The sequence below is a fragment of the Lissotriton vulgaris genome, chromosome 7, assembly GCF_964263255.1.
Source record: "Lissotriton vulgaris chromosome 7, aLisVul1.2, whole genome shotgun sequence".
Taxonomy (NCBI): domain Eukaryota; kingdom Metazoa; phylum Chordata; class Amphibia; order Caudata; family Salamandridae; genus Lissotriton; species Lissotriton vulgaris.
The window spans coordinates 1,661,978,742-1,661,991,875 of record NC_141695.1 but is presented as its reverse complement, the minus strand read 5'-3'; the positions used below and the strand labels follow the sequence as shown (position 1 = coordinate 1,661,991,875).

The window sequence follows — 13,134 nt, the reverse complement described above, 5'->3', positions numbered from 1 at the left end:
TACCATCCGGACCCGACATCTCTGAAATTAGCGGCTTGGCGCCTGAGTACCTTGAATTCGCCCATCTGAATATCCCTGCATATTGCAAGGAGGTACTAGCTAAGGCAAGAGCACCTGCTACAATAAAGACACACAGACTTAAATGCAAGAGATTCTGTATCTGATGTCACTCGGCTGGGATTCATCCCTTTCTGGCTGAGCCAAAAAAGATATTACCTTTTTTCTTACCTCTGGCAAAATCGGGATTATTTCACGCAACTCTAAAGGTTTTCCTAGCAACCATTTCAAGGTATCGCCAGGATGGGTCCACTTCACTTCACTTTACTCTTCAAGAATAATACAGCAATTCTTTAAAGGACTTTTCAGAATGTTTTCACTGGTACGTCCTCCACCACCATTGTGGCATCTCAATGTAGTGTTAGCCAGCTCGTGCGCCACCCTTTTGAACCAATTCACAGAGTGCTCAACACCCGCTCCGTCCACAGGCACGCAGTCGAACTCTGGAACCTCCTAGACACAGCAGCACCGGACGTCGCCTTCCTCACGGAAACCTGGATGAACGCCTCCTCAGCCCCTGACATCGCCATAGCCATCCCGGACGGCTACAAGATCACCCGGAAGGGCCGCACCAACCAAACCGGAGGAGGCATCTCCATCGTCCACAGAAACACCATCTGCATCACGACCAACTCGGAAGACACCCTCACAGCCACCGAACACCGGCACTTCCAGATTCACACCGACCCCAGGACTACCCTCAGAGGCACCCTAATCTACAGACCCCCAGGACCATGCACTCAATTCAGCAAAGCCATCGCAGACTTCGTAAGCCCGCACGCCCTGACCTCCCCAGACTACATTCTCCTAGGAGACCTCAACTTCCACCTGGAGAACAACAAAGACAGCAACACTACCACCCTGCTGGACAACCTCGCCAACCTCGGACTCAAGCAGCTTGTGAACACCCCCACCCACTACGCCGGCCACATGCTTGACCATGTCTTCTCCAGCAAGCACATCTCCTTCAGCCACTCCACTGGACTCCACTGGACAGACCACAGCTGCGTCCACTTCTCCTTCAAGAAAACCATGACCCACCACCCGCAGCAGGCCCCCCGCAGAAGCTGGAGCAAGATCACCGCTGACCAGCTCACCACCTCTCTCAGCCAGAACCCTCCCGCAATCACGCCGGACCCCAACGGAGCAGCCCGCAACCTCGCACAATGGATCACCGACTGCGCCGACGAACTCGCACCACTGAAGAAACCACCCTGCAGACCCCACACCAAGAAAGCCTCGTGGTTCACGGACGACCTCATAAACTCAAAGAAAACCTGCCGCTCCCTGGAGAAAACCTTGCGTCAGGACCAGACAACAGAGAACATGACAGCCCTCGAACGCCACCCGCAAGCACCACCAACAGATCCGTACCACCAAGAGAACTACTTACAAACAGCGTCTGGACTACAACACCCACAACAGCAAGGAACTCTTCAGCATTGTCAAAGAGCTCTCCAACCCCAGCGCCTGCAACAACGACATCACACCCTCGCAAGACCTCTGCAACTCCCTCGCCTCGTTCTTTCACCGCAAGATCGCTGACATACAAAACAGCTTCAGCACACAGACCAACCACCCAACCACCGAACCAGCGCACCCAACCGCCACCCTCTGCACCTGGAACCCGGTCAGCACCGAAGACCCCACCCGCACCATGAGCACCATCCACTCCGGCTCTCCCACCGACCCATGCCCACACCACATCTTTAACAAAGCCGACTCCATCATCGCACCCCAACTCCGCGACGCCATCAACAGCTCCTTCGCATCAGCCACCTTCCCAGAGAGCTGGAAGCATGCCGAACTCAGCACCCTCCTGAAAAAAAACCACTGCGGACCTCAAGAACTTTCGACCCATCTCGCTCCTCCCGTTTTCGGCCAAAGTCATTGAGAAGACGGTCAACAAACAACTCTCCGACATCCTCGAGACAAACGGATCCCTTGACCCGTCACAGTCCGGTTTCCGAGCTAACCACAGCACCGAGACCGCCCTCATCGCAGCTACCGATGACATCAGGTCTATGCTCGACAACGGGGAAACCACCGCACTCCTCTTCTTGGACCTCTCAGTAGCCTTCGACACGGTATGCCACCGCACCCTGATACAGCGCCTCAGCAACACCGGCATCCAAGGCCCGGCCTTAGAATGGATCATCTCGTTCCTCGCCGGTAGAACCCAGAGAGTCTGCCTCCCCCCGTTCCGGTCCGTGGCTACCGAAGTCATCTGTGGCGTCCCACAAGGCTCCTCGCTCAGCCCCACCCTCTTCAACATCTACAGGAGCCCCCTCACGGCCATCGCACGCAAGCACAACCTCAACATCATCTCATACGCCGACGACACACAGCTGATCCTCTCCCTCACCAACGACCCCGCCACCGCCAGAACCAGCCTCCAGGAAGGAATGAAGGACGTCGCGGAATGGAAGAAGCTCAGCAGGCTGAAGCTGAACTCAGACAAGATGGAAGCCCTCATCCTGGGTCCCTCCCCTTCGGCCTGGAACGACTCCTGGTGGCCACATGCCCTGGGCACCGCCCCAAACCCACAGACCACGCACGCAACCTGGGCTTCATCCTGGACTCCTCTCTCACGATGACCAAGCAAGTCAACGCCGTCTCCTCGTCCTGTTTCAACACCCTGCGCATGCTCCGAAAAATCTTCCGATGGATCCCCTCCGCAACCAGGAAGACGGTCACCCAGGCCCTCGTCACCAGCCGCCTAGACTACGGAAACACCCTCTACGCCGGAACCACAGCCAAACTCCAGAAAAGACTACAGCGCATTTAGAACGCCTCGGCTAGACTCATCCTGGTCATTCCCCGCCACAGCCACATCTCTGCCAATCTGAGGAACCTGCACTGGCTCCCGGTCAACAAGAGAATCACATTCCGACTCCTCATCCACGCACACAAGGCTCTCCACGACGAGGGCCCAGTGTACCTCAACAACCGCCTCGCATTCTACACGCCAACCCACCAGCTCCGCTCCGCCAGCCTTGCCCTTGCCACCATTCCACGCATCCACAAAGCCACCGCTGGAGGAAGATCCTTCTCCCACCTGGCAGCCAAGACATGGAACTCCCTCCCCACCCATCTCCGGCTGACACAGGACCACCTCGCCTTCAGGAAGCAACTCAAGACCTGGATGTTCGAGCAGTAGCGATTTCCCCCCCCCCCCCCCCCCCCCCCCCCCCCCCCCCCCCCCAGCGCCTTGAGACCCTAACGGGTGAGTAGCGCGCTCAACAAATTCCTTGATTGATTGATTGATTGATTTAAAATTTCTTACATGGAAAGTATCGCTTTTGTTGGCTTTAACTTCATCTAGATGAGTTAGTGATGTCCAGGCCTTCACGGTCCATCCACCTTTCTTGGAGTTCACGTCCGATTCAGTAGTGCTCGGCACAAACCCAAAATTAATGCCTAAGGTGCCTTCAGACTTTCTCCTGAATGACCCAGTCATCTTAAGGACATTTTTTCCTAATCCACAATCCCCAGCGGAAAGGTCATTGCATACACTAGACATCAAGAGGTGTTTAAAGTTCTATTTACAAAGGACTTTTACAATACACAAATCTGATTAATTGTTTGTAGCCTATGGAAACATTTGTCAAGGTCATGCAGTGTCTAAACAAACAATAGCAAGATGGATCTCTGCAGCTATTGACTTTTGCCATATACAAACAGGAAGACCTTTGCAGGCAGCACCAAGGGCTCTCTCTAAGGGAGCCATGTCTTCCTCAACTGCTCTTTTCGCTGGAGTTCCTCTTCAGCACATCTGCAGAGTGGCAACCTGGGCCAGCAGGTATACCTTCACCAAACACTATTGTTTGGATGTAGCCAGCGAGACTGATGCTTCAGTGTGTCAAGCAGTTCTGCGTAATCTTTTCAGATAAGGTGAGCCTCTGTTTCCCTCTTCCTCTTACTTCTTTTCAGACGCTTGTTCATGCTTATTATTATGTACATGCTTACGTAACTGTATTTTTTCATGCTTTTAGAAATGTGATATTTCTATTATATGGTTATGTGCGTTTCATATGTACAGGCTTATGCTACAAATAGCGTCTTCCAAGCACGGATATATACTGCTATCTACTCTGATTCAGGCATGTGAAGCTATGAAAGACACACCAATACTGGAGAAGAACAATAGTTACTTACCTGTAATCTGTGGTTCTCCAGTACTGGTGTCTTTCATAGATTCACATGCAACCCGCCCACCTCTCCGCAGAAGCTCATAGGCTACTTTGGTTTACCATCACTCCTGTGCGAGAAAATCTGAGAGCCTGAGCCTCTGAGGAGAACCTTCTGGTGGGTGCTGATGCCTGATTGGCTGCAGTTTGGGCTGTACAAAATGACTAGGATAGTCATAAGTGTGGAAGTTTTTTCTCCTGTAGCTTGGGCTACTTTACTTCCTGGTTGGTTATTACCAAGTTTTTCTATGTTATTATGGCATATTATTGCTTTTTTATGTACCGTGGGACTCCCACTCCGACAACGGAGAATTATTCAGGCATGTGAATCTATGAAAGACACCAATACTGGAGAACCACAGATTACAGGTAAGTAACTATTGTTATTCTCCCACGCTCGCTTAGGAGAACTCAAGCCGAGATTCACACCCTACAAACCACGAGCTGGTCTTGGGAACACCTACAAAGGTATCTGGGGGCTGGGCACCTGTATTCTCCTTACTTACCGATGTCAAATAATACCTCAATAGCACCCACAACTAAAACATTGATGCAGCGGGTACTCATACACAATATGGGGGGTATGTTCAGGGATGGCCAGCGGTCTACGGTGGTGGGTTTGACAGCGGATTGAGATGTCAACGAGCTTGGCCGCTTTCTTGTTCACAGAACGCGGTCTACACTGGCCACTGCGCTTTGACCTGAGACTGGGGAACCTATAGACCTCCCCCAATTAACAACAATTATTGCTGCAGCAGATGGTATGCACTTAGTGTCCAGACTATATCAATATGCGTTTTTAATATTTACACAGAATCTATGTTACCCCAGTGTTGCTTGCCAAAATAGACTGCTCAAAGCCAGATCCATGTCAGAGATGTGCGGCTGCGCAGGCTGATTTTATCCACTTAGCCTGGAATTGCCCTGCGGTGCTGGACTATTGGGAGGCAGTGTTTGGGCATCTTGAACATATGGTTGAGACCGAGCTCTCGCACACACCCTTATTTGTCCTATTGGGGTATGTAATTCCGCTAGTGCTAGCTAAACAATAGGTTTCTCTGAATTGGGGACGGACGTCACTGCCTTCCGTGGGGGCATGGCTCAGGGACATGGTGTATTGTGATACGACTAGTGATGTATATGTCTCCTTGCTTCCATTTGCCTCCCGCCACAAGAACTTCTGGCAGCCACTCCGCTCCTACTTTTTATCACATCCGGAACTTACTGATTGAAGTATTGCACAGGCTGCAGGGATTATTGGATTAGCTAACCAGTCCTGCAGATGGGGATTGTCAAATAACTTTGTTACATGACCTTGTACTGTTGTTTCAAAACGACTGATTATGGAACTATCACTGCTCTATGTGGAGAAATATTTGCCAGTATCTATCAATGCATGATTCATGCATTCTGCATTATGAGAACAAAGTATTCTTCATTCTCTTTTAAGTATAATCTGTTGAAAAATGCAATAAAAACAAGTTAAAAAATAGAAAAACTCTGACAGGGTTATGCCCACTTCTCACAGGAAGTGGTCATATAGGGGGTGTAGTGGACCCAAAGATCAATAGCCCATTGGCTACCACCCTATGCTCCCTTAACACCCCTAAATTCGTATTTGTAGGAGCCCCTGGCACCAGAAGAACAGATCCTACCGACCTGAAAGAAGAATACGGATGTGAAGAGTCGCAAAGAGTAAGAACTGAAGACTCAGCAACTGACTTGGCACCATCCCTGCCGGCCTACCTACTGACTTCAACAATTGTGCCAAATGATGACTTGTCCTGCATCTGCTGTGTCTCCAAAGCCTGGGATAACTGCCAGTACTTTCCCCAGGAACCAAGAGCTCAGTGAAGTAGCAGACCTGATTCCTTACACTCTGCAGGCAACCCAAGAGAGCTGAGAGGACTTAATGAACGTCAAAACCCAACGCCTGAAGACATCACTTCACCTGTCGCTCCAAGCCAGAGTTAAAGTGGGCCAATGGTGTCAGTGGGTCCCCCCACCGGACTCCAGAGACTGATCCTGGTTGTTTTTTTTTTTTCTTTTTTTCACAACCGTATTTATTGAAAGTTCAGGCAAGCATAGATACAGTTCTCCACAATCAGGAGGATACTGTCAGTAATAAGCAAATAGTAGAATGACCAGAAACCCACATTTTTAAGCACTCCCCACCTCATCCCCTGCCCTACCAACCCCCATAAACATACCCCAACTCCCTTCCCCGGCTACCCACCCCATATCCCACCCTAACCCGGTGCACGTGTTCACAGTATAACAAATACAGAAGTAAGGCAATGTAGGCGTCAGACATCAACCTAGGTCCCAAGGTCCACATCCGGAGGTAGCACATCATCTATGTCAACTGGGGGATCCAGGGTCAGCCCTCTGTAGTCCGCCCACCGCTTCCAGATTTTATAATGTTTCCGGGGGCACCCCCTGGCCTCAAACACAGGTAATTCCAGCCCCATAAGAAAGTCTAATCCCGCCTTCCAGGCGCTGAGTGGGGGGGGGGGGGGGGGCACGGTCACTCTTCCAAGCTTTCGCCAGATCCCGCTTGGCTACAACCAGCCCCAGTAACAGAAGATGTCGTTTGTAAATGTTGCCCCCCACGTTCTCCAGGACATGGAGGAGGCCCAGTGTAGGCGTATGAGGGAGGTCCCACCCCAGCACTTCCGATAGGCAGTTCCACACCCCGTTCCAAAATCGGGTCAGACCCCCACAAGACCACACCGTATGTAGTAGTGTCCCCCTTTCAGCTCCACATCTCAGGCACTCTGGGGCGGCAATGAGGCCCGCCCTCCACAACCTTTCCCTAGTGTAGTACGCCCTGTGAAGGTATTGTAACTGTATAAATCTGAGGCGTACAGCTATGGCAGCCCCACGGGGGGATTCAAGGGCCTATCGCCAGTCATCCTCATCCAAGGGGCCAACATCAGTCTCCCAGGAGGCCTTCAGTGTCAGGAGGGAAGAGGAGCAATGCGTAACCAGGGAGCGGTATATTTGGGAAACCTTCTTGTCACCCAGGTCCCCCATGAAAAGCTTGGCTTCAATTGGGCTGAAGTCGGGAAGCTGGTCTATACCCACTAGGCTCGGGCCGAGTGCATGGCAGAACTGGAGGTATCTGAAAAATTGGGTCTTGGGCATATGAAATTCGGAGCTAAGGTCCTGAAAGGATTTGAGTGTAGTCCCCGTGAGGACATGACCGAGTGAAGAGTTCCCGATAGCATCCCAGCCTCCAAAGCCTGACAGGGAGGCCAGTGCTGGAAGCAGTCCATTATTCCACAGCGTAGTCTCGGCGGTCAGCCTGCCCCACCAACCCATGCGGCGCAGTGCTTGTCTCCAAATCGCGAATACCACCTGGGTGACCCGCGGCAGCATCCTCCCCCGCCTGGCCGAGTATAATAATGTATGGAGCGTGGCTCCCCATCAGAAAGTGTTCAAACGCATAAGCTGGGTCACTGTGATCTCCATACCACCACTCATTGAGCACCAGGAGATGAGAGGCTTGGTAATAGGACAGAGGGTCAGAGGTAGCCAGGCCTCCACAGTATGTGGAGAGAAAGCATGTCCGCAGTGCCACCCTGGAGGCACCCCCTGGCCCACAGAAAGCGGCCAAGTACTGAATTAACACGACGGAACCACTGCGGGTCAATCCTGTGCGGGTGGTTCTGTAGTTGGTAGAGGAGCTGTGGCAGGGCAACCATCTTAAAAATGGTGGACCTGCCATAAATATTAAGGGGCATGTGTGACCAAGCCTTAACGTCCATTTGGACCTTGTCCCACACCGGCTGCACGTTACGTTCCCACGCCACCGTAGCCGAGGCCGACAGGAAGACGCCCAGGTATTTTAGGCCACCGACTGCCACCTGCAGGGCCACGGCCCACGGGTATGTCTCCGGTTCATCACCCAGCACCCACAGGGTCGATTTGCGTGGATTGAGGAAGAGCCCCGATGCCTCGCCAAACTCCTGCATCATGTCCAGTATGCGAGGGCCAGTTCGGTGAAGGTCGGTCATAAAGAAAAGGTCATCGTCCGCATACAAGGCAATACGGTCCGAAAGTTCTGCCCCCCACACAAAGCCCCGATACAGTGCGTCAAGGCGCACCCGCACGGCCAATGGCTCCGTGGCCAGTGCAAAAAGATAGGGGGAAAGGGGACACCCCTGACGAGTACCCCTGGCAATTGGGAACTTCTCGGAGATCGCTCCAGAGACGCGCACCGAGGCAGTGATGTCTGTGTAGAGCAGTTTCACATAGGAGATGAACACCGGCCCCAAGTTGAGAAGCGGCAGAAGGGCAAAAAGATAGCTCCAGCTGACCGAATCAAACGCCCTGTCGATATCAGCGAGCAACAGCGCTGCCCGATCCCCGGTCGAGTCCACCGCAGCCTGTGCACGCCGAATGTTGTCTCGTCGCCCGGTGTGGCATAAAGCCTGCCTGGTCCGGGTGGACAAGATCTGCTATATGTAGGAGCAGGCGGTTCGCCAGCGCCTTGGCCAGGAGCTTGGCTTCGAAATTGATCAAGGATATTGGGCGATAGGACTCATGGCGGTCGGGAGGCCTACCCGATTTTTGGAAGACCACAATTTCGGCCTGACGCCAGTCCGAGGGCAGGCTACCACGCTCCCGCGCCAATTCCAACGCCCGCCTATAGTGCGGCCCAAGCTGCAAGTGGAATTTCCTATAGAACTCGCTGGGGAACCCGCTCGGTCCCGGCGCCTTGCTGACGTTGAGCTGACCCAGTGCATCACCCAGTTCCTCTGCTGTCAGGGGGAGGTCTAAGGCTTCCCGCACCTCGTCCGAGACTGCGCGAGGGGGGACATCCGCAAGGAACCCTTCAATCGCTACGGGTGAAAGGCTTTCCTGAGAGGCGTACTGTTGCGCATAGTAGCGCGCGAAGCTCGCCGCAAGAGCCGCAGGGTCTGTTATCACAGCTCCTTCCTCGTCCGTGAGACCTGGTAAGGTGATCGGTTTCATCGTTTGCTGACTGAGCCTATGAAGCATGGTGCAGGACTTATCCCCCCACTGGTACACCCTGCTCCGCGTAGCCAGCCACGCTTGGCGAGCCTCGTCCATCAACACCGAGGCGTAGGATTGCTGTGCTTGTAGAAGCATTCGCAGCGCCTTGTCATCACCCCCTCCCCGGCAACGCGTCTCCAGCACCTCCACCCGCTCTGCAGCTGCAACAATGCTCTCCTGTCGAGTACGGCGGGCAGAAGCACACCAAGCAATGTCGACGCTTCTCAGGGCGGGCTTAATGGCTTCCCATACCGTCACCGCGTCAACCCCACTCCGTGAGGTTGTCCTGCCAATAGTGGGCGATTGCACTGTGCATATGCTGGGTGTAGGCCGGTCGCTGCAGGTGACACGAAGACATCCGCCACCGAAACGGTTGGCGTGCCTTACACAGGCCAATCTGTACCGCTACTGGGGAGTAGTCGGACAGCCCTCGAGGCCGGATCGCAGCCCATTTCACCCTGTCAAGGAAGGCCCCCGGTACGAACGCACAGTCCAAACGCGAGAAGGAACCATGCACTGCTGACACATATGTATATTCCCGCGTCCTGGCATGCAGATGCCTCCATGCATCCACCCATCCCAATCCATCAATCATTGCATTCAGCCGCGTGGGTGAGGCCGGGGTACACAGACAAAATATTGAGTTTTAAATTTCGATATACAATTATATCGAAGTTTAAATATCGATGGGACAAAATATCGAAGGTAAGTAATATCGACAGTCTTAATATCGATATTAGTATGATATCAGTAATATCGAAGTTTTAAATATCGATGTCAATAATATCGAAATAAATAACTTCGATGTTACTAATATCAATTTTTAAATAAATTTAGCGTATATTATATTGTATTTATTATGTTTTATTATTTATTTTTAATGTAATTTAATTAAATATTGTCTTTTACTACTGTAGCGGGTTGTGGGTTTATAGGGGAATAGGGTCGAAAGTAATTTAATTATGTTAAATTAATTATTAATTAGTAGGAATTATTAATTAATTAATTGAGAATTAATTTTTTATTAATTTTAATTAATTGATTAATTGATAAATATGTTCTGTAGCGGGTTATGGGTATATAGGGGAATAGGGTGGGAAGTTATTTAATAATAATTAATTAATTAATATATGTTTGTACATATTTTAATTAATAATTAATTGGTAATTAATTTATATTAATTAATTAATTAATATAATTTTGTATAACTTATTAATTAGTTGGTAATTAATTAATATTAATTAGTTAATTACATTAATTAGAGTAATTTTTTATATATAATTTTTTGTTATTCTTAATTAATTGGGAAAAATAATATTAATTATTAAATTAAATTAAATACAGCTAATGTGCTAATATATTTACTTTATTGTTATTGTTAATTAATAATTAATTGGTAATTAAATAATATTAATTAATTTTGGGTAAAGGAGTATTTTTAGGGTTCAGGGTCAGTTTTCAGTTTTTGGGTAAAGGGGTATTTTTAGGGTTCAGGGTCAGTTTTCAGTTTTTGGGTAAAGGAGTATTTTTAGGGTTCAGGGTCAGTTTTCATTTTTTGGGTAAAGGGGTATTTTTAGGGTTCAGGGTCAGTTTTCAGTTTTTGGGTAAAGGGGTATTTTTAGGGTTCAGGGTCAGTTTTCAGTTCTTGGGTAAAGGGGTATTTTTAGGGTTCAGGGTCAGTTTTCAGTTTTTGGTTAAAGGGGTATTTTTAGGGTTCAGGGTCAGTTTTCAGTTTTTGGGTAAAGGGGTATTTTTATGGTTCAGGGTCAGTTTTGGGTTTTTGGGGTACAGGGATATTTTTAGGGTTCAGGGTCAGTTTTGGGTTTTTGGGGTACTGGGATATTTTTAGGGTTCAGGGTCAGTTTTGGGTTTTTGGGGTACAGGCGTACAGGGTAATAATATTTTTTTTTACATTAAATCAATTAAATGAAATAAAAAAAAAGAAAATTACATTAAATTATTAAGTGTTTTATTTATTTTAAATGTATATGTATTAGTTTTAATTTTGTTTTATTAAAATTATTTTTACATTATTATTAATACATTTAAAAAAACGATATTTTTAATTTCGATATTTATGTACTACGATATTATTTTTTCAATATTGTTGTTCTTACCTTTATGAAGATATGACTCCGATATTTTTGATGTCGATATTTTTGTGCCGATATTTTTGTATTTCGATATTCTGTCTGTCGATATTATGTCAGACATTCGAGGCCGCAGCTGCGACCCCCCTGCATCCTCTGCCTGTCCAGACTCACATCCACGACATCATTCCAGTCACCTCCAATCACTGCCAGGGAGTGGGGGATCTCGGTCCATAAGTCAAATAGTTTCTCCGCCAGGGACCACTGCAGCGGGGGAGGGGCATACACACTACCAAACACTACCGATTCTGTTCCAATCTTCCCCTTCACAAACACAAACCGACCCTGGGGATCGAGCCAGTGGCGCTCGTGAGTATATGACAGCCGTCTGTGGACAAGAATGGCCACCCCCCCCGAGCCCCTGGAAAACCCTGCATGGAATACCTGATGGAAGCCAAATCGCTGTAAACTCAATGCTTTAGTTACTAACATATGCGTTTCCTGAAGGAGCATCATATCAGCCAATTCCCTTTTGCCCCAGCATAGCACAGCCCCGCGCTTAATCTTGTCCAACATCCCCCGGACATTCCAGCTCAAAACCCGCATAGAGTCACTAGCAGGTACTGGTCTTGGGGTGTCAACCATTATCTCGATGAGCAAGTCTCTGCGACCTCCAAGGCCCGGCCCAGGTCTCCAACACCATACAAGCAAATATAGCAAGAATCACGTGCACCCCTTTCAGAACAACCCCGACCCCCCTTACCCCCAGCAACCAGCCCCTACCCCCAAACAACCCAACTCCCAAGTCCCACCCCCCACCCCTATACCTCATAAAAAATTGAAGTACCTGTCGCGGCATGGGGAGCTTCAGGCCCAGAACAGAGCGCCTAAAGCCAACCATACCAATGGATCCAACTATTCCCCCCACCAACAGGGCACACCCCCAGTACCGCCCCCCAACCCCGGGAGGATTAGGCAGCCCACAAACAGTGCCCCGAACCCCAATCCCACAAGTATCCGGTTCACATGGAGGGCGCAGCAGAGATGCACCTGCCCACTGAGGGCCCCCAAGCCCCACCAAGACATAAGTACATACTGCACCAGTCTATGTCCGCTCCACCACCAAGGTCCGGTCCACCATAGAGTACAGCAATAGACCAGAGTCAATCGACAAGAGCCACAGTTATAGGGCGATCAGGATTCTTTGCCAGATTGATCCGTGTCGGGCTGTGTGTCCCCCAAAAGGGGGTCTCGGGACAAGGACCTCCGTCGTGAGCGGGACTTCCGATGACGTTTCCCTTTACCGGCGGGGTCGCCCCTCTCCTGGGATGAACTACGCGAGGGTCCAGAGCTCAGCCCCGGCTGGGCGTTCGGTCGGATCCTGACCGTCTCATCTGTCCACTTGAAGACGTCCTCCGGAGAGTCGAAGAAGTGGGTCTTGGAATTGTAAATAACCCGGAGACGGGCCGGATACAGCAGTGAGTATTGGATTTTAAGGCTGCGCAGCTTGGCCTTTGCCGCCAGGAAGGAGTGTCGCTGCTGCTGGACCTGCTTGGTGTAATCCGGGAAGATCATGATTTTGTGGTTATCGAACAGCGATGTCTCTTTGAGCCGTGCTTCCCGGAGTATGACATCCCTGTCATGAAAGTTTAGGATTTTGGCAATGATCGGCCGAGGCCGTTCCCCCGCCGGTGGTTTCTGCATCAGGGCTCTATGTGCACGCTCCACCACAAAGCAGCGCGACAAGGTGTCCGGGGGAAGCCAGCTCTCCAACC

The 13,134-nt window shown here is 50.2% G+C and overlaps 1 protein-coding gene across 1 annotated transcript in view; it reads left to right on the top strand.

Moving 5' to 3' along the window:
• The window catches only part of SYCP2 (synaptonemal complex protein 2), a 3,993,018-nt gene that overhangs the window by 339,957 nt on the left and 3,639,927 nt on the right, over positions 1 to 13,134 (top strand). The gene's annotated exons all lie outside the window — the stretch shown is intronic.